The sequence below is a fragment of the Phodopus roborovskii genome, unplaced genomic scaffold, assembly GCF_943737965.1.
Source record: "Phodopus roborovskii unplaced genomic scaffold, PHOROB, whole genome shotgun sequence".
In the NCBI taxonomy this organism is placed as follows: Eukaryota; Metazoa; Chordata; class Mammalia; order Rodentia; family Cricetidae; genus Phodopus; species Phodopus roborovskii.
In genome coordinates, this window is record NW_026125391.1 from 12,170,468 (window position 1) to 12,192,991 (window position 22,524).

A 22,524-nucleotide genomic window follows, 5' to 3' on the forward strand; every position below is an offset into this window, starting at 1 on the left:
TATGTGCAACATTTCCCACTTTTATATCTCATTGATAGGATGTTTTGGCAATGATACTATTATTTATGTTGTTTTTACCTGAGTGTAAGCTACCTCAATAATAATAGAAATATCCCCTCTCTATTTTCTCAAAATGTATGAGAATTATTGACTAGAGTTGTATCTAGGGAACTGGTTGTTGTACAAAGTTGCCAGAGAAGTGGTAGAAAGCTATTTCTTCATTGAATGAATAACAATAACTGCTATTTGTGTTTTGACCATAGTGACAGAGGGACAGAGGTGTCACAATTCGGCCTTATCTATGAAGGGGGCTCAGTTTTGCTCCTATTCATGTATGTATACCTCAAAAATATACCATTTGTTTACATAATCGCCATTGCTTCAAGTTTTCCTAATGAAATTCCAGTCTGATAAATTTTCTGATTATGAATATAAGTATATTGTGGAAATGAGGCTCTTAGCAATATTTGTTATGGAGACAATAGCTGTGAAATCTGAAGTAAATCAGATCCTTCAGTAAAGAGGAATTTGGAAGTTACAAAGCATTTTTTAACTTCCTTATTCAGAGTTAAGGGGAGCATCATTTATGTCAGCAATTACCAAAGCTGTAGGCAAAATTATAGCTGATAATTAATCTATGTAGGTCATTTTTGACCATATGTGGGATTCTCTTTGTTTCATGGAATAGTGTGAAAATAAATAATCTTGTGAGAAAACATGCTGGATCCATAACTAATGGATAGGAGAGGAACTTTAATAATGTTGAATTTAGGTCTTTTAAGATGATTAAATCATTTGATTAAGCCCATGCCTTAAACTCAGATGGACATCAGAGCTAATCACATGTGCATGTAATTATCTTTATTAGCTGATTGAAGCCAAACCTATCAGATGTCTTGAGAAGAATGTCTTGGAAAGAGTACTACTCCAGGGATACACAGAATAGGGAACTGAATAAGACTGGAAATAAGGGGGGTAGATAGGAAGGAAAGACTGGAAGTTTCCCCAGGACCCACTTCATCCAAGTCCCAGGCCAACTGCTGACTCCGTCTGAGGTGGGAAGGTATCTCCACTCAAGTGTCAGTTGAGCACCTTTATTATAATATATATATATATTCAAAGGGTGAGAAAAGCAGAGAGAAGCAGTACTCATTGGGATACTCAAGTAGTACCAGCAATCTATTTTCATTTTTTAAGTTTGTAGAGAAAATTCTACGTTTTTAAAATATGCACTGAGGTGTGCATGCATGTGTGTATGCACATATGTGTCCATGTCTGTGTTCTCTATCAGCAATTTTCAGGCATCCAATACAGGACTGACTATAGTCACTATGCTGTACATTCCATCTCAACAACTCACTCATCCTATATATCTAAGACTTTACAATCTCTGAGTAATGGCTTCCCATCCTCCTACTCCTGGGAACAACTATTGTATCTTCCAATTCTATGAATTTTAGATTCATTCTGTATATAAGCAATCTTCTTTATTAGCCACGACTGAAGAGATTTCAGCAAACCTGTGTCTTATATCTGGGTACAATTGAAGTCAGAATTTGATCTATAGCACAATGGCATGGTATTGTGGTCTATAGTGATGTCATAACAATCCTGAAACCTATGTTGCCCACAGGCCACAGTTTGGAGATGCCAGATAACACCTTCCTCCTCTCTCATTTTCTAGGGCTGACTTTATGTTAGCTATAGAAGCCAGAAGATGCATAGTGATTATTCACTAGTAATTCTACACAAATGAATCTACTGTGAGTCAGGAGTGCAATAGTGATAAAAATCATAAGCAATGGGCACTATCTAAGGTTGGGATGATGCATTTTTATATTAGATCAGTACAGATTTGAAAGGGCAAATGGTTCTTACAATAAGTCAGGCTACTAAAAGGTGTATCTAATACCTCATGGGTAGAAGGAGGACATAGAATAGTTACTTTGTTTTGTAATATTTTCTGGTTGACATATTTAGAGTCAAAAGCACTACAAAGTAACAATTTAAAAGTCGATAATGGACAGGCGTGTTTGTGGATTTCAGTTATTCATTCATATCTGTGTATAATGTGACACAAGGGAGAAGAATGAGTCATGGAGTACATGGACAATAATTTCTAAGGTTCAATGGAAAAATAAAGTTGGTAAGTATTTACTTTACTTAGAAATGATGATGTCAGTGGTGACCTTAACAAGAGTAGATTCCATAAAATGCTCAGGGCAAAGCATGGTGACAGGAAGGTGAAGAGGAGACAGAGAGCTTCCCTTTCCGACAATATTGGCAGAGCAAATATCCTGAAAATCTACTGTGCTGCAAGGCATCTAAGGAAGTAGATACAAAATAAAAAGCCTGTTCTAGTGCATGTCTGAGATGGAAGAAGAAGACATTATAGTCATAAAAAGCATTTGTATTTTAAAAAGAGAGTAAATGGCATGAAGTTAAATGGTTGAGAAAGTGGAGGGGATCTTGGGGGGTTGTGGGAGGGAAAGGCATGATCAGAATATATTGTGTGGAAAATTTTCTCCTTAAAAAAAAAAAAAAAAAAAAAACATTCTGGAAGGAACCAATTGAGAGAGCTCTGAGACCCTCTGGCCGTTCCTGTGACTTGCAGCTTCAATATGTGCATGGGAGAACTTAGTTCTGCAATGGTACAAGTACTGGATTCTAGAATCTACAAAGAACTGTCTTCAGTGACAGTTTGAATTAGAAAAATAACAATAAAATCTGCCTTCAATGGAGAAATAAACAAACCTCTAAATTGCTTCTCTTCTCCAAGAAATTCAACTAGCAGAGTCAATTCTTAAACAGCACTGGGGTAGGAGGTCTAGACTGGCTCATTTGAGTGTTAACTTGAGTGCACTTTTATAGCCGGTATAGCATCATTTCTGGGTGTATCTTTGGGAGTATTACTAGAGGAGACACAAGCAAGGATGCTTTGCTTTCTAAGTATGGGCTAGTACCCATTAGGCTAAGGTCCTAGACAGAATAAGAAGGGAGTATTCCCTCTTCTTAATCCAGGCCCTCATCTCCTGTCCCTGCATGTTGGGGTTCAGCATTTCTAAACTTTGGACCAAAAATTTGCTCATGGTTGTCAGGCTTGCAGCCTTGGATGGAGGGGCACCAACACTCTCCCTAGTTTTCCAGCTTGTTACTGCTTTATTATCCAATATCTCAGCTCTCAAAAGGCATGGGCCATTTCCCTCAACAAAGCTCCTCTCATCTCACTGCCTGGGTGGTCTAAAAAGGGTTCTAGCAATGCTGGGCTCCACACTTTCTTAAGTATCTATCAGAAAACAGAAACAACGACTTTCCCTAGAAGAACTGACAGTCATATCAAATGTCAAAGAATTTTCATCTATAAATTCTAAGTATGATCCCAGAACTTAAAAACACAAAACAAAGCAGGAAAGAAATAACACATTAAATTTGAAGAGAAACAATAAACATGGGAAGGTCTAAGTATTGAAATGCTCATTTCATAAATTAGCATTTAACATAAAGTAAAACATTATTTTGCAAAACAAAATGTGAAAAAGAAAGACATGGCTATGAAGTTGACCGTGTTGTCCTTATGAAAATAAAAAGTAAATTAGACATCTAGAGGTGAAATTATACTGTTTAGCCTATCAACTACTGTGAAGAGGGGGGAATCTGGAAGCTAGATCTGAATGACCCACTCCAAGGAGCACAGAAAAGCCAGTGGAATATAAAAGCATCTGAGAAACATGAATGATGGTTAGACATGAAATTTGTCAAATCACAATTCCTCAAACAAGTACCAAAGAAATAGCAGAAAGATAATTCTGGAAGGGACAAATGTCCAAAATCTCAATTCCAGATGGCACAAATGTCAGTAAAAACAATCTGCCTTCACCTAAGTATACACCAAAAAAAATGGAAAATGCATTTTAAAATATATTTTGTGTATTAAAATACACAAATATATATAGAGAGAAAGACAATACTCTATACAGAGAGACTGAGAAAAACATTACTTACCAAGAAACAGAATGATAGCAAACAATGTTTGAAGCCAGAAAATAGATATTCAACTGATAAAAATTTAGTTCTATCATTAGAAGTTTTATGTTGCCTTTAGTTGAAAAAAGTAAAACACAAAAGTGTATCCAGAGGCTTGGAACACAGCTTATTTACAGTGCTTTCCTGGCATGCCAGTAAGCCTTGTGTTTGAACCCTAGCACTAGAGGAACAGGGTGTGGTGATACATACCTGTAAAGCCCAGCACTTGATAGGTGGCCTGAGGGTTTGGGTGTTAGGCCAACATCTGCCAACCAGCCTGGGCTTCATGAGACATGGTCTTAAAGCTAAAAGTCACCACAGACAAGCAGCTTGCCTAAAGTGGCCCTCCTTGTTGCAACTTTTAAGCTACAGGGAGTTGTGAAGAATAAACCAATGAAGTTGTAAAGGTAAAGAAACTTAAACAAATGTGCTCTGAAATAGTAATAATGAGGTCTATTTTGACACTATGTTAATTTTTATTTCCATGTCACAAGTTGCCACAAATACCGTGCCTGAAAACTACATATCTATTAGTAACACATTTCCATGTGCACTGGGCCTGGGTTCAGATTACCTGGATCTATGGACCTGACTCTGAGTTGGGTGCTTCAATTGATTAAGTGTACAAAGGTTACTTTCCTATTGGAGGGGACACCAGAGAAGACTGTACTTCCAGGATCATTCAGGTGGTTAGCCGAATTCATTTCCTTGAAGCTTGGGCTTGGGGGGGGGGGAGGGGGCAGGCCTCAGATATAGGCTCTCTTTGTTTCCTCAAAACTATGCCATTACCTGGACCTGTCTGCAATGTGGCAGTTATCTAGGTCAGTAAGAAGACTCTCTCTTGTCTATCGATGTTCCTGTGATGACAGCTAACATCTTTGTCATGCAAGGTGACCTAATGATGAAGGAAGTGGAATCCTACTGTCTTTGCCAGACATTGTTGGTTAGGAGCAAACCAAGCCATGTTCTCCCTACCTACACAGATGGAGAGCACTTTGTGAGAATGTGACCCCTGAGTCATCTTACAGTGTGCTAACCGCAGAGGCTGGAGAAACGGAATTGGAATTTAAGCAGTGGAGAGGTCACAGTAAGAGTAAAAGCAAGCTACAAGTTTTTGAAGGAGGTACAGACAGGAACAGATTAGCTATAAACTGCATGGATCTACAAGAGATGGAAGAAATTAATCAGAATACTTAAGAAATATAAAGACACAAAACATTTTGGAACAAACCGAATAAAGTGAATATAGCTATGCTATCAAATGAACATTATGACAAAAATCAAGCTGAAAAACATTAGATCATTAATCTAGAATTCTATGCATTGAATTGTATAATTAAAAATCATACATGGCAAAAACATGTCAAAGGGATTTACAAATGATGAATAGTACATTTGAAATAGATAAGATAGGAGAAAACATCATTCAATTATAAAGGACTATCAGAATACAAACAGTGAACTTGAATACTATCATTAGAGCATTATAATAAACCATGAGGGGCTGCAAAAATGGCTCAGTGGTTTAAAACACTGTTTGCCCTTCTGAAGAACTTGGGTTCAATTCCCAGCACCCACATGGTGGTTCACAATCACTCTATCTTCAGTTCTGGTATTTGATACTCTCTTCTGGTTTCCATGGGCACCAGGCACATATATAGTGCACAAATATACATGCAAGCAAACCACCCATACACAAAAAGTCAAAATTAAAAACAAAATAAAGCATGGAATATTTAGTAACTGCATTATTTTCAAACATACTTGACTCTTCTTTACTATTTAGGTATATACATACAACATATAACTATCAAAAATAGTTTTAACAAACAAAAAGGGTTTGATGGGAATTATAGTCTCTGATGACAAAAGGTTAATTTTAAAATTAATAATAAAAATATCATTTAAAAGTTCATATATTCCAAAATGCACTTGATTTCAAAGATTTTTTTACAATGATTTAGTCTCTCTCTCTCTCTCTGTGTGTATGTGTGTGTTTGTGTGTATGTCTGTGTGTGCTCTGAGGGACACACAAATGCCACAGTGGACATGTGATGGCCAGAGGAAAACCTGTGGCATCTGCTTTGTTCTACCACCAGGGATTGAACTCATGTCCTCAGATGTGGCAAAAAAAAAAAAAAACAAAAAAACAAAACACTTTTACTCACTGATTCTTCTTGCTTCAATAACCTCAGTATACTGGTATCAGAAAACTATAATGGGCTGGGTAGTGGTGGTGCCTCCCTGTAATCCCAGAACTTGGAATGCAGAGGCAGGTGGGTCTCAATGAGTTTGAGGCCAGCCTGGTCTACAAATCAAGTTCCAGGAGAAACCCCTATTTCAGAGAGAGAGAGAGAGAGAGAGAGAGAGAGAGAGAGAGAGAGAGAGAGAGAGAGAGAGAGAGAGAGAGAGAAAGAAAACTATGATAGAACTTCACAAATGTCTGCATTGATCCTGATATTGGCTAGGAAAATGACTAGAAAAAGATCGAGATGTTAATGTCCTTGACAATTGTGGCAGAGGGATAGGTAGGAGAAAACAGTAGCAAGTTCAATGGCAGACCATGTGGATGGATGGATGGATGGATGGATGGATGGATGGATGGATGGATGGATGGGCAGGCAAAAAGCACTGTTTAAATAAAAGTTGTGCATGATGTATTCAAAACACATGTGTATAGGATAAAGAATATATCAAGTTCTAGCTTCCTAACATTTAAAATTATGGCCCGCAAAGCCTCTACTCTTCATGATTATTTCCAATTTTCAAACTGTTTACCATCATTGTTATTTTTTCCATATTATCTTCACATCTGGACCGACATCACTGCTTGTGCTTAACCACAATGCACTGAGATGCTTGGGGTATGTCTGTCTAATCTACTAGATGGACTTTGCTTCATGGAGAAAACCTGTAATGTCTACATGTTTGCCAATATTACCTAGTATAGTGTTCAGTGTGTAAAATAAGCTTAGTGTGTATGTATTGACTAAATGATAGAAAGACTGGAAGCATGTTAACAAATGTAAAGGAATGTGAAAATGGTATGTAGTGCCTTCCTATGTATTTCAGTGGATTTTCCATACATGTTTCTTGTATGAGTTGGGATGAAAGAAAGAAACTCTGGAGAACCTAGGAAAGTTTAGGGCAAGGAAGTCATTCAGTCTGAAACTCAGGCACTACATAGTAAGTATGCACATTCAAAAGGAGGAAAAATGGCAATCTATCTATTGATCACACCGTAGGGGAAGTGTTACTATAGTCCTCACTGAACTTTATGAAGTTGATTATCATCCAGACAACAACTACCAAGTTGTTCATTAAAGACATGGTCCACACTTCCAAGTGCCATTCCTTATGAGAACAGGAAATCAAGGCTTGGCTTGGCTTGCAGTATTGGAGATTAGTATCCTATGGTATCACTTATACCTTTAGATAATGATTTAAGAAACCTAAAGGTCATCATAGTATGAAGGGAAATATGTATGCTTTACCTGCATGTATCCCTATGTACTTCTTGTGTTCCTAATGTTCACAGAAGCAAGAAGAGGGCATCAGATCCCCTAGAACTGGAGTTATAGGTGATTATGAGCCACCATATGGGCTCTGGGAATCCTTCATCCTCTGGAGGATATGTCAGTGTTCTTAACAGCTAAGCCATATTTTCGGCCCTTATGAGATGTGTTGTAAATGCATTCATGTTGTAATATTTAGTGTACTACTTATTTTGAGTCTCAAAAATCTGCTAAAATTTTTTAACCAGTCTAAAAGTGTTTTGAATTTTCATTTATAAGGTTCTGTCTTTATCAACAACACTGCCAAGCACTTCATGGCATCATAACATTAATTGACTGCATATACCAGATGATTTATTTATTTTCTTTTTTTTATTTATTCTTCCCTTATATATTGCATCCTGGCTGCAGTTTCCCCTCCCTCTCCTCCAAGGCCCTCTCCTCCCCCTTCCCACAACATACAATCCTCTTTAAACAGGGCATATCAAGTTATAATAAGACCAGGCGCATCCCCATCCCCACTGGGAAAAAGCAACCCAGTAGGAGGAAAAGGATTCAGAAAGTAATCAGAAGTGTCAGGGGTACTCCCCTGTCCTCACTCTGAGGAGTTCCACAAAAACCCTAAGCTAAAACCACAGCATGTATGCAGAGGTCACAGGTTATACCCATGCAGGCTCTCTGGTTGTCTCTTCACTCTCTGTGAGCCCCTATGAGCAAAACCCACCATTGATTCTGTGGGTTTTCTTGTGGTGTCCTTGACCCCTATGCCTCCTATAATCAATCTTCCTCATCTTCCACAGGATACCCCGAGGTCCACCTAATGTTTGGCTGTGGGTCTCTATATATACTTCCTTCAGTTGCTAGATGAAACCTCTTTGACTCTTTGATAATGATGATGCTAGACTTCTTCTTCTTCTTTCTTTCTTTCTTTTTTTTTTTTTTTTTTTTTTTTGCCAATAATGTTTGGTTCTATCCTAGGTCTTTGGGGCATCCAGACTCTGGTTCCTGGCCATGCAATCAGTGTCAGAGGTGGACTTTCTCTTCTTGTATGGCTCTCAACCAGTCATTGGTTGGACACTCCCACCTTTACCCCAGCACATCTTGCATGTAGGACAAATTGTACATTTCAAGTTTTGTTTCTACATTAGTGTCCCAGTTCCTCCACTGGAAGTTTTACCTGGTTACACAAGAAGGCCCATTCAGTCTCTGCATTCCCCATTACTAGGCGTCTTTGCCAGGTCACTCTCATGGATCCTGTAAATTTCCATTGCACTAGATTTCTACTTCACCCCTGGAATGCCCTTCCAGTTCCAATCATCTCTGCTAGTGTTCTCTCTTCCCACTCACCCACTTTATTTATCCTATTCCCATCCCCACTTGCCCCCAGTCCACCTAAGATATCTACCCTATTTCCCCTTTTCAGAGAGATCCTCTTCTTACTTAGCCTCTCTGGGTCTGTGGATCATAATAGCATGATCACCCTTTACATTAGAGTGAATATCTACTTTTATGTGACACACTGTGTTTGTCTTTCTGGGTCTGGGTTACTTCAATCAGATTGGTTTTTGTTTGTTTGTTTGTTTTGTTTTGTTTTGTTTTTTTTATAGTTCCATCCATCTGCCTGAAAACTTAACCATGGCATTGGTTTTAACAGCTGAGGGATACTGCATTGTGTAAATGTACCACATTTATTTTTTATTTGTTCTTCAGTTAAGGGACATCTAGGTTGTTTCTAATTTCTGGCTATTATGAATAAAGCTGTGATGAATATTGTTGAGGAAGGATCCTTGTGGTAGGATGGATCATCCTTTGGGTACATGGCCAGGAATGGTATATTTGGGTCTTGAGGTAGATTGATTTCCAATTTTCTGAGAAACCTCCATATTGATTTCCAAAGTGGATGTACAAATTCATACTCCTACCAGGATGGAGGTGTGTTTCCCTTGCTCCACATCCTCTCCAGCATGAGCTGTCACTTGTGTTTTTGATCTTAGGTATTCTGATGGCTGTTAGATGGCATCTCAGAGTCCTTTTCATTGGCATTTTCCTGATGATTAAGTATTGCGGTTTAATAAGGATCAGGATAAACAATTAGGCCGAACAGATGTTTATTTAGGGAGAAATAACTCACAACATAGACAGGTGAACAACAGGTTCCTGCTTCCAAGAATTCCTCTGGATGTCCTCCTGTCCCTGTGTGTCTGGCAAGAGACAGCTCTCCAGCCTCCTCTGACCTAGTTTCCCAGGTCACTTCCGCCCCTGGCTCCACCCCCCAATGGGAGTGTTCAGTGCCACAGAAGGAGACAAAGTGAATATCCCACTACAATTAAGGATGGTGAACATTTCCTAGAGTTTCTTGGCCATTTGAGATTTCTCTATTGAGAACTCTTCTGTTTAGATATGTATTCCACTTTTAACCGATTATTTGTTTGTTTTAATGTCTACTGTTGTGCGTTCTTTATATATATTTGGATATTAGCCCTCTGACAGATGTGGAGTTGATAAAATTCATTTCCTATTCTGTAGGCTGTCATTTTGTCTTATTGGTGGTGTCATTTGCCTTATAGAAGCTTTTCAGTTTCATAAGATCCTATTTATTAATTTTTGATCTTGGTGCCTGTGCTATCAGTGTCTGGTTCAGGAAGTTGTCTCCTGTGCCAACAAGTTCAAGTTTATTCCCCATTTTCTCTTCAGTTAGATTCACTGTTAGGTTTTATGATGAGATCTTTGATCCGCTTAGACTTGAGTTTTGTGCAGGGTGATAGATAGATATTTGCATTCTATATGCTGACTTCCAGTTAGACCAGCAACATTTGTTGAACTTTCCTTTTTGCCATTGTATAATTCTGGCTTCTTATAAAAAATCAGATAACCATAGATATGTCGATATATGCTTGTGTCTGTGATTCATCTTCATTGATCAATCTGTCTTTTTTAATGCCAATACCATGCATTTTTACTATCATATCTCTGTAGTACATTTTGAAATCATGAAGCATATTATCTCTGGAGGTTCTTTTATTGTACAGGATTGTCTTAGCTATCCTGGGTTTTGGGGTTTTTTTGTTTTTGTTTTTTTTTTCCATATGAAGTTAAGTATTGTTTTTTCATGGTCTATAAAGAGTTATGTTAGAACTTTGATGGGTATAGCATTTTATAAACTGGTTTTGGTAAGATGGCTATTTTTACTATGTTAATCATACCAATCCATGAGCATTGGAGACCTTTCAACTTCTGATATCTTCTCCAATTTCTTTCTTTAATGACTTGAAGTTCTTGTCATACAAGTCTTTCACTTGCTTGGTTAGAGTTACCCCCCCCAAGATATTTTATATTATTTGTGCCTATTGTGAAGGGTGCTATTTCCCTGATTTCTCTCACAGCCCATTTATTATTTGTATATAGGAGGGATACTGATTTTTTTTTCTTAATCTTGTATCTAGACATATCACTATAGGTATTTATCAGCTATAGGCGTTTCTTGGTAGAATTCTTGGGTTTTTGATGAATGTTATCACATCATCTGCGAATAGCAAATGTTTGACTTTTTCCTTTCCAGATACTAGAATGGTATCCTTTGGGACATTTATCAAGACTTTGGCAACATAAAGCTGACATATGGAAGGACTATTCTTTATTCCTTTGGTAGGATAGTTCATTAAAACCTCTGGGCCAGCCTATGCATGTTGGGTTCCCAAACCATAAAAGCATAAAAACCATAAAAGCAAAGTGGTCCTTGTCCTGTGAGGCCAAAGGAATTTGAAAGAAGCAATCTTTAATATCTAAGATAATTATATGGCGAGAGGGGAGAATGGCACTGGGGTGTGGGAGGCCTGTTTGTGCTAAACCCATTTTCTCCATTTGGTCATTAATTGCCCTGAGGTTCTGTAACAGGCAATATTTTCCAGACATTGGTATTATGAAGATAGGGGTATTCTGTCTGCTAGTAGATGGTTCTATGTGACCCAGTTTTAGATGTCCAGCCACCAAGTCCTTTAATATTGACAGTTTAGGATCAATAATAGGCACTGCTCCACCCAGATGTCTTGATCTGAGAGCCATTTAATGGTAATAGGACTCAGAGTTGGGATGTCTAGGGATCTTGGGGGAACAGTGGCTTTAGGATTGCAGTTCTTGAGCAGGGTTACAATCCTTCATGACCCCCTTCTCATGGACTGTGACATCATCAAAGAAGATACAGTCATATGTCATGAGGACAACATCCATGTCTTCCAGGATATCTCTTCCCCATAGGTTACCAGGTACATTGGCTATAAAAGGCTGAATCGAAAATCAGTAGGGGGTGGGGTAAGTAGGCACAGGATCAATGGCACAGACTTTGGGAGACAAGCTGGGTGTAGAAAGCTCAGTTTATTTTAGGAAGGGGAAACCCTTATATACTCTCTACCCACCCGGAGAAGGGGAAGTAGCAGTGCTGGCACCAGGGTCTTTCACAGCGACTGGAGACTGGCACAACAGCTGTTGTTGGGGCTTCTAGGCATATCTAGGTTGACCAGATTTGGGGAATTTACCATACCACATACTTAGTCCAGGTTAGTCCAGCAAGGGCCTTCGACATGTGTTTAGGACTGGTGTCAAGAGCCTTTACCTACACTCTGCACCATTTTGGCAGTCCATACTGGAAGTTATAAGACAGAAAGAAAACTGTATGCACAATGTATCATGTTCTTTATGTAATTCTAAAATTTTGAAAAAAAAAAAACTGATAGTTTTGTCTCAATATCCTAACATTTTTATGTGAAAAAAAGCAAAGGGAGTTTGTGAATGTGAAGAATGAGCTTTTGGTGATGACTAGACTAGGACAAACGATGGGATTCCATGCTCTATACTTACTCTTCCTCCTCTTTCCAATTTCAGTTCAACAATTATATTTCATACCTGCACATTGCATTTTATGCAAAACAAAGTAGTTGTTGAAATTTAATTGGAGAGGCATAAACTTGATAGGACTCATAAGTTGAAGATGAAATAAACAAAGTTTCCCATGGAAAAGCAATTATTTCATGAAAGGAATATGCTACAAAACCATTAATCAGATTAGCCTTCAAATTAATCAGAGAATTGAGATTCTCAAAGGCCTTGATGGGGGATGTCCTTCTGTTTATATATGTTTCTCTTATTGGTTGATGAATAAAACACTGATTTGCCAGTAGCCAGGCAGGAAGATAGGTGGGGATACCAGACCAGGAGAAGGCTGGGGAAAGGAAGTCAGAGGGAGATGTCATGCTGCTGAAAGAGTAATATGCTGGATGGCAGGTAAGCCACAGCCTTGTGGCAATATATAGATGAATAGAAAGCAGTTAATAATTAAAACAGAGCTAGTCAATAAGAAGCCTAGGCATCAGCCAAGCCTTTTATACATAATATGAGTCACTGTGTCATTTATTTGGTGAGAAATAGCTATGGGACCAGGTGAGACAGAAACTTTCATCTACAAGCCTTCAATAAGATGCATACCCTGGCTCCCCAAAAGGACAGCCATAGCATCTCACATAATAAAGGTATGCATGAACAGCAATACCCTGCACTGTAGCTTGTTTAAGGGGTTTGTCATAAGACCCTGGGCTTATGGTTCTACTGAAAAATAACTGACTAGTAAATATCAACTCTGCTACAGAGTTGGTTGTTTAATGAAGGCATGGCTGGGCAGATCTGTTGTTTGAGCTTTCCATGGTAGTCACATAATCCTGCAAATTTTTCGTTCTCTACTTCCTTTCCACATTAGAGATTTGACGAAGGTTGGAAGGAGAACTTGAGAACATTAGAGCCACAAAATGCTGTGGCTTGAGGTGCTTAGCGCTGGTAAGCTATTAAAGAGACTTTAGTAGGTATTTGATTTGTATTAGGGCTGATACCAAACTCCAAATCAGGAGAAAAAAATGCATCAAGAACTTACACAGTTGCCTTAAATAAAACTTGGTGTAAATGTTGTGATAAAATGTACACATTAATTTTATACCACTGAAATTTTGGAAATTTGAGTTGTCTGTGTACACCTATCTTCCAAGTAAGAAGCTACAACTCACTTACTCCTCCTAGCTAATTGATATCTCTTATCTGATCTTTGCCCTGTTTCTAGGCAAAGCGATATTTCTTCCTCCTACTACTATAAAGTAATTCCTAAAAGCTTAGTATCCACAAAATTAATGCCATAGAACTGGGCTTAGTTGAGAGCACTTAGTTAATATGCAGGGAGCTGGGGTTTGATGCTTAGCACTTCATTGGCTACCCAAAGAGTTAAAGATCAGCCTTGGTGGGGGGCAGAGAACCAAAAAAAAAAAAAAAAAAAAGAATAAATCAAAAAAAAAAAAAAAAAAAAAAAAAACCACAAAACCTAGTCATCCTGTCTCAAAAGGAAGAAGAAAAAAGATAGACTGGTGTCTCTAGGCTTTTATCCTGTGAGAGTCACTAAGTCATTTATATTGCACTAGATACTCTAATGGTGGAGCAAATTCCATTTAAAAAGCTCTGTTTTGACACAATTTTATTAACCAAGTTCAGGATTAAAGGGATTTACAACCCTGCTCTGCTAATGTGTTTCTGTCAATTTGATGAGTGTAGAAAAAGAGACAACTCTAAAATAAGGGGAAATAAATAAATATATATATATATATATATATATATATATATATATATATATATATGAAACAGAGGCAAATCCTGATCTGATGGTTAGGCCACTTCACACATGGTTTTACATTAATATTCTGATCAAAATTTCTGCAAATAAAGTAAGGAACAAAAATTCAAAGCAACTTTCCAGGAAGGAACATCCTTGCACTGAGAGCTGCACCATACTCATTGTTTTATCTCAAAGGGCCAGGCCAGACAGCTGTGCTCAGTAGGTAGTGAATGAGGAAAGACTTCCAGCATTTTGCTGATAACAGATTTATCTCCTGATCACTGCTGGGGCTGCTCATTTCCGTTAGGGTTGCAGCCAAAATTGAAAGTATATTGATATGCTCTACCTTCCAAACATCATAGCTCAGTCACACACAGCATCATAAACATAGAATGTTGTTTGTTTCCCCTCATGATTCCGAGTCTGCTTGTGATCTGTGGCCTGTTTCCACCACTCAGTGTGCAAAGAGAATATTGAACCCAAATGTTGCTGGTCTAAGGACAGGTCAAAGTCCCAAGTTCAAGTCACAGATTGTGTTGAATGTGTGTTGTTTACACACCAGCATGCAAGGGAAGAACAGGAAGAGGAGCTGGTCTAAATGGATCTGTTCTAACAGGGAAGAGCTTACAAACGTGGCACCGTCCTTCCTTCCCCTTCCTTACATGCTGTGGACCGCACGGGCGATAGAGCTGTGAAGTCTACTGATCTGTATTAAGGTTATTGATCTTAAAAACATTTTGTCCACAGAGAATATCATAGACCAGCCTTTTTTCTTTTCAAAGACTAGTTTTGAAATTGCTGTTTACTTCTCAACCATTCTGTGTTTCTGTGGTTGGTATGGCCTCTGGCTACCCAGTCAAATCTATTATTAATCATTTCACTCAGGAGGAAGTACAGCCCCCACTGCAATTGTTCCTGGGGCTGGTCAGTGTCTATTGATTTTCCTTCCACGAAGGAAAGCCATCATTAGTGAGACTTCTTGGCCTGCTGAGGTGCAGACACATAGACTAGTTGATGGAGCATGAATTTCACAGGCCTTTCTCCCTGTCTGCCAGCACCAGGGGAGTACAGCAGGATAGAGTAAACAATTAATCAGCTCGTCTTTAACATGTGAATTGTCATGTGATAAAGTTCTGACTCATAGTGAAAAGCTGATGAGTGACAGCTGTCTCCTTCCTCCTTGAAGCATGATTACATGAATATTAAAACCATTTGCAAAGGATGGTAGTGAACAACAATAGGCCTAAACCATGACCATTGTGTGTAAATACTGTGGAGGTCTTTATGAACTTCTTGGCTCATAAATAACTGCTCAGTTATTTTTCTTCATTATTTTTTATATTTTTAAATATATACAACAAACCTTATCATCTTACCCACGTTTAAGTGCACACTTTAGTGATATTAAACACATTTACATTACCGTGCAGCCAACATAACCATCTATCAGTATCCTGTTTTGATCATGGTGGCTATTAATGCTATATCATTCCATATGTATGAGACATATAGAATAATCCTACTCAGAAACAAAGTCAAATGGTGCTTGTCAAGGGAAGAGAAAAAGATCTTGAAGTATGCTCCAAAGTATATCTAAGTGGTGTGTTAGTTCTGCAGAACAAGAGAAATAATGTGACACCACTATAATTATGATTGCATGTTATTGTCTTTTGAATATATGATTGATACATTGATAATTAATTTTTGTTATTAAATGCATTATTAGAATAACTTGCAAAAGTAACTAAAATTGACTTGTCTTTCTAATATGCAAGTCAATAATAGCTTTTAAAATTAAGTCACATTAAGATTACCTTATACGTAAATGTTATTGTCTTTAATTGGCTGTAGAAAAGTAAGGATAATCCCAAATCATCTAAGTACTGGAGATGCCTCTACATGTCATTATCTCCTCTCAGTTGGACATGTGCTATGATTTGGATGTAGTAACTCCCAGACTCATGAACAGGGATAGTGGTCTTCCAATGAGGGATCTGGCAGTCAAAACAGGCAGAGTTACAGGAACAGAACATAAGCATAACAAGTTAGTCATAGTAACTTGAAATAAAGACATAGCTGCAAGGTGGGTACAACAAGGTAGTCATAAGGACAGGCAGTCATAACAACCTTTCTGAAACAAAGACAGGGTTGTAACATGGATACAACTTTTGAAACGAGAGGTGTTCATACAGGTGTGTGAATGTGGAGGCCAGAGTTTCACACTGGGCAGCTTCCTCAGTCATGTCTCCACCTTACTTTTATAGACAGTCTCTCACTGAGCCTGGAACTTACTGAACTAACTCATAGTTAGACTAGCTGGTCTCTCAGTCCTGACCCAGCATGGACATCATGGGTACACATCACCATAACAGGCTTCCTGCATGTCATGAGGAACCAGACTTAGATCCCCAAGCCCCCACAGCAAGCTTTTTGTCACAGGTACACACCATCATGACAGGATTTCTGCATGTATCCTGAGGATCCAAACTTAGATCCTCAAGCCCTCATGGCAAGCCCTTTACCGACTGGGCTATCTTGTCAGCCTAGAAAATAATTTATGAGAGCTACTAAAATATTGATGCAGTATGGAATCCAAAATTGCGGTATTCGTGGAAGCTTAATATTCTGTTATATTAAAAGCCATTGGATTCCCTACAGCTCTGAATAGAATCATGAGTAAAAACCCATGAAGGCCTTTGTAACTTCATAAACTAGTTATTTGAAAAATAATGGTTCAATAGGCTATATAGATCTCCTCCAAATGTCAACTCATTCCATCATATATTTGAATATGATTATATTTATAAATATTTTCTATACTACTATAATTTTAAATGTATTTTTAATAGCACCCAATATCACAAACCTTTTTTTCAGAAAAATCTTTGAAAAATTTAAGCTGATAGTGATGAATATTTCCAAAATTATAATTTTCACTAGAAAGCTCAGAACTTACCAGACAAGGATTTTGTCACATAACAGTTCTGTATAACCATAGTGTCAGTCAGCCATCCTTTTATGTAAAATGATGTTTAAGTGGCACTGATTCCCCTATGCTGAAAAGGTGACAGATCAGCTGTCAGCTGAACCAATCCCAGACCTCCTCAATCTTAGGACAATTGTTTTATTTGGTATTGCTCGGTTTTATTTCCCATTGTCATTGTATCATAGAGAATATTGAAACACATATACACACAGAGATATAATTATGAGTTTATGCCTTAAAGAAATTTTGAAAGAAAAAATCATTTTTGAAATACAAAATGTGTCTTCTTGTTTATAGAGAATGGCGATAACAGCGAATATACTGACAGCTGGTACATTTTGGTTCTTGCTAGGGCACCAACAGTTTTACCCCCTGTAGCCTTCCACCATTAATAAAAATGACTGCACAATGAAAAGAAATCAAGTAATGTCACAGCAATGGAAGGAGCATTGACTCCAGGGACTGTCAGGGTGCACTCCGTATTTTGAGTATCATTCCATGTGGCATATTAAATTGCCCTGAGGTTAATCTCAAAAAATGCATAAAACATCAAGTAAAAATATTGCCTGAGAAATCCAGCTCCCTCCCCATAGTCAGTGGCTGCAAAGATGTAAAATGAGCTCTTTTCTGAAAAATTGTATATGTGTCCCATAAACAAGTCATCACACTATGTGTGCATTACTGTTTGTTTTTCTGAATGGAATATACACTGACATTTGTGAAAATATGCCAAAAAGGGTATTTTCACACCATTAACTTTTATTTATATCTGATGTATTTTTAAATATTTTAACTCATCATTAAAAATAGACCTACAATCCAAATTTTTGTGGCTATAAAATACTCTCATTTGAAACAAAACTAGTTTTTTGCCTTGTTTTGTTTCTTAGCATTTTCTATAGGTTTATTTTATGTATGTCATTTTATAATTACAGATACTGGTACAAATTGAATATAGATTCATATTCTAGCCATTTGGACTTTATATGGAGGTTATGTCATGACTGTTAGTAAATTCGAGTATGGCATTTATTTGCATTTACTTGGTAAATGCTATTTGCTAATTTTTTTCACATTTATATTTTGTTCATATATATTTGAAACTTTAACTGCGTTTTCTCTTCTTTTATATATGATCTCTGAATAGTGCGATACTGCTATATACTCCACCTTGCTTCACAAGTTATTATTTTTTTATTTTACTCTTTACTACTTAGTGTACAAAGTAATAGGTTTTATTATGGCATCTGCCTACATCCAAGTCATTGTACATTTTCTCATTTGTTCCCCTCCCACAACAATCTCTCCTATGGTCCCTGCCTCCCCCTCTGGCTAGTTTTTCCTGGGCCCTGCCTCATCTATAACTAAGTAAGTGTTTTTCCCTCTATGCACTAGACCTCTTTCAGTCACATCACATGTATTTCTTTACCCACAGTATTTTGCTTGTGAGCCCAGCCATTATGGTCTCTGCTCTCTTATTTATCACTCTAATGTGTCTTCCTCTTCTTTCTTTCATGAATTTCTTTCTTGTTGTATGACTTACACATAGAGAGATACACACACAAAATTTTAAACTTACATTGTATATAGGAGAGAAACATTGTTTATCTTTCTGAATCTAGCTATCACTAAATGTAATGATTGTCATTCTACCCATTTTCCCCAAAATGTCACGATTCCACCTCACTTTATGGCTGTTTAAAATTCCATTGTTTTAATAACCATGTTTTCTTTATCCACTAATCTGTAGATGGTTCTCATGGTGGCCCCACTTCTAGGCTGTTGTGGCTAGTCAAACAGCAAACATGAATATACAAGTGTCTCTTAGGTGTGTTGAATTGGAGTTCTTTGGGTATATGCTCAAGTGATCATATAGTTGGGCAGGTGGTCCCTCTAACTTTAGCTTATTGAAAATTGCCCATACAGATTTCACAGTGGTACATATTTGAATTCCTGTCCTTGGTGCTTGAGGTTACTCACTCCAGACATCCTCTCTATTGTTTGTTGTTTGGCTTCTTGAATGTAACCATTTTGGCTCAAAGTGATAGATTCTCAAATCAGTTTGAATTTTTATTTTCTTGATGACTAAGAATTATCTTATCCTTATGGTATTACTACTGCCATGATGTGGTTTGGATGAATCTAGAAATCTGTGCATATCTTTTAGCTTTTCAAAATTGAGTTGCATCATTAAGTCATTTATTTGTGCTCTTCCTCTTTTCATATTGAGGGAACTTAAAGCTATAAGTTTCCTCAACAGAACTGCTTTTAATGTGTCACAGAGGTTTGTTGTGTTTAAATTTTTTTTATGGTTTATGTTGTTTTCTTCTTTGATCCATTCATAATTCAGCAATTAATTGTTTAATTTCTGTTAGTTTGTATGCTTATTAGTGATTTGTTGGGGTTTTTTGTTGTTGTTTTGTTTTGTTTTTCTAAATTGGTTAAGGTTTGTTTTTTAGCCCTGGATGTGGTCTATTTTAAAGACTGCTAGGTAGAATGTACATTTTTGAGTGGTTATGTGAAATATTGTATAGATATCAATTAAGTCTTTTTGATAATATATGATGTCTTTTAATTCTGTTTCTCTATTTTATTTTATTTTATTTTTGTCCAGGTGACCAGTCTATTAGAGAAGGTGGAGTATTAAAACTACTACTTTTAGATGGGCAGTAATCTGTGTCTTTAATTTTAGTTGTACACTTTTTATTAAATTGGGTACTCCAGAGTTTGATGCATATATATGTTTAGGTAGTAAAGTCTTCTGGTTAATTGTTTCCTTAGAATGAAGTCTCCTCTTCTGGTTAGTTTTAGTTTGAAGTTTATTTTGTTGTTCAGCAACAAGAAAGAAAGAAAGAAAGAAAGAAAGAAAGAAAGAAAGAAAGAAAGAAAGGGAGAGAAAAGAAGAGAGACAGAGAGGGGGGAGGGAGAGAGAAAAAAGGAGAGGAGAGGAGAGGAGAGGAGAGGAGAGGAGAGGAGAGGAGAGGAGAGGAGAGGAGAGGAGAGGAGAGGAGAGGAAAGGGAAAGGAAGTTTACTGTACAGTGTCAGATGCTAAGATAGCAGTGCTTGCTTCCTGGTCATGATTGTTTGGAGGACTTTTCCTGCATTTCATTTTAAGGTTCTTATCTTGAAAACTGAGATGAATTTCTTGTAGACAAGAGAAAGGTGGACTTTGTTTCTTAATACATTCAGCCCCTGCCCCACTCCATGTCTCTTTGTCTTTCTTTTCTTTTCCTTCCTTCTTTCTTTCCTTCCTTCTTTCTCATTTTTTGAAATAGGTTCTCTCTGTAGTTCTAGTTGTCTTGGAACTCACTTGATAGACTTGACTGACCTCAAACTCACATAGATCTGCCTGCCTTTGAATCCCAGTTCTGGGATAAAAGGAGTGCCTCAATACACCTGGCCAGCCTGCATGTTTTGATTGGAATGTTGAAGCAATTAATAGTTGACGCTATTACTTGAAAGGTGTATATTTATTGTAAGCATTCTGTTGTATTTTTGCTGTTGGTATTCTTAGTTATACTTAGTTATAATTTCATTTGTCTACTTTCCACATTCTCTTAATGTGCTTACTCTTGTCTAGTCCAAAGTATTGCTTCCAATACTCTCTTTAGCTTCAATTTATAGATATGAATGTTTTGGCTGATTGCATCATAGGAAGATTTATTTTTCTCCTGCTATTATGACAGTTTTTCTGTGTACAATAGTTTAGACTAGCAACTTTGTTTTTTAATATATATATATAATTTGAAATGCATTGTTCCAGTTACTTCTGGCTTTCAAAGTGTCCATTGAGAAATAAGCTGTTAAGATGATTATTTTCCTTTATATGTGACTTGTTCTTTTTTCTATTACAGGTTTTGATACTGTCTTTGTCATGTAAACTTAGTGTTTCATCTATGATATGCAATGTAGAGTATCTTGTCCAACCTTGTCTATTAGCTATGCTGTGTGTTTCTTGTATATGTATTGTCATGTCCCTTAGTTTGGAATAGTTTTCTTCTATGATCTTAAAGATCTGGTCTATGCCATTTGCCTAGGATTTTTTTCCCCTATGTATATATATTATTTCAAGATTTAGTCTTTTCATGGTGTCCCAAAGATCCTGTATGTTTCTTCCCTAATGCTTTTACTTCATATTCTTTGTGTGGTCTACTTTACTTTATCTTCAAGTCCTAATATTCTTTTTTTTTTTTTTTTTGATTCATTGTAAGACTTTCCCTAGAGTTCTACCTGAGTTATTGAGTTTTCCAACTTCATCTTCATTTAAACTTGTTTCCTCTTCAATATTTTTATCTTTTAATTTAATTAGCCTTTATATACTGGATTGCCTTTATAATTTCATTCAGTCTATGTTTGTGCCTCTTGAGTATCACTCAAAAATTTATTTTATTTAAGTTCATTCAGTTGTGTCTGTGTCTTCTTTAAACTTGAATTATTTGATGACAGTTATGACTGTTCTTTTAAATTCTAGGCTTCATCTAGGTAATTTTCACTGAAGAAGATTTCTATAGTATTGGCTAATTTTGAAGGAGACACATTATCTTAATATTTCATAACATATATAGTTGTTTCATGAGACCAAGGCATGTGTTCTTCTGTGTTGTTTCTGTGTCTTATGTGAACACACTAACCTTGTAATAGAGCACAGAATGTGAAGACCTGAAAACTGGTTATGGCATGAGCAGGATGAAGCCAAGTGGTAACAAGGAAGTCTCGGCTGGTCCAGACTAGGCCAGGGCATGAGATGAGGAACCTGAGCTCCTTCTGGGAATGGAAAATGATTCAGGGAGGGTAGAATGAGGTGGGTTTAGCAGGCTAGGTCCCAATACAATATGTATCACATCTAATTTTTTAAAATTCAGCCAGCTACGGTTATTGTCCTTTGTTTAGTTGGTTTTTTGTTTATTTGTTTGGGGTCTTTTGTTTCTTTGTTTTTTGTTTGTTTGTTTGTTTGTTTGGGGGGTTTGTTTGTTTTTTGTTATTGTTGTTTTGTTGTTTGTTTGTTTTTGAGACAGGGTTTCTCTATAGCTTTGGAGCCTGTCCTGGAACTTGCTTTGTAGACCAGGCTGACCTTGAACTCACAGAGATCCTCCTGTCTCTGCCTCCCAAGTGTTGATGTTAAAAGCATAAACCACCACTGCCTGGCTCTGTTTGTGTCTTTATCAATGCATTGAAACAATTTACACTTAAGTTTATTATTGAAAAATGTTCAGTAATTCCACAATTTACTTTGTTGGGTTTCTGGTTGGTTGGATTACTGTTCATCTATTTTTGTCGAATTAACAATTGTTATTTGTGGATTCACTGTGTTGTAAATGATGAATTCCTTTCTTCTCTTCTTCATTAACCCATTTCT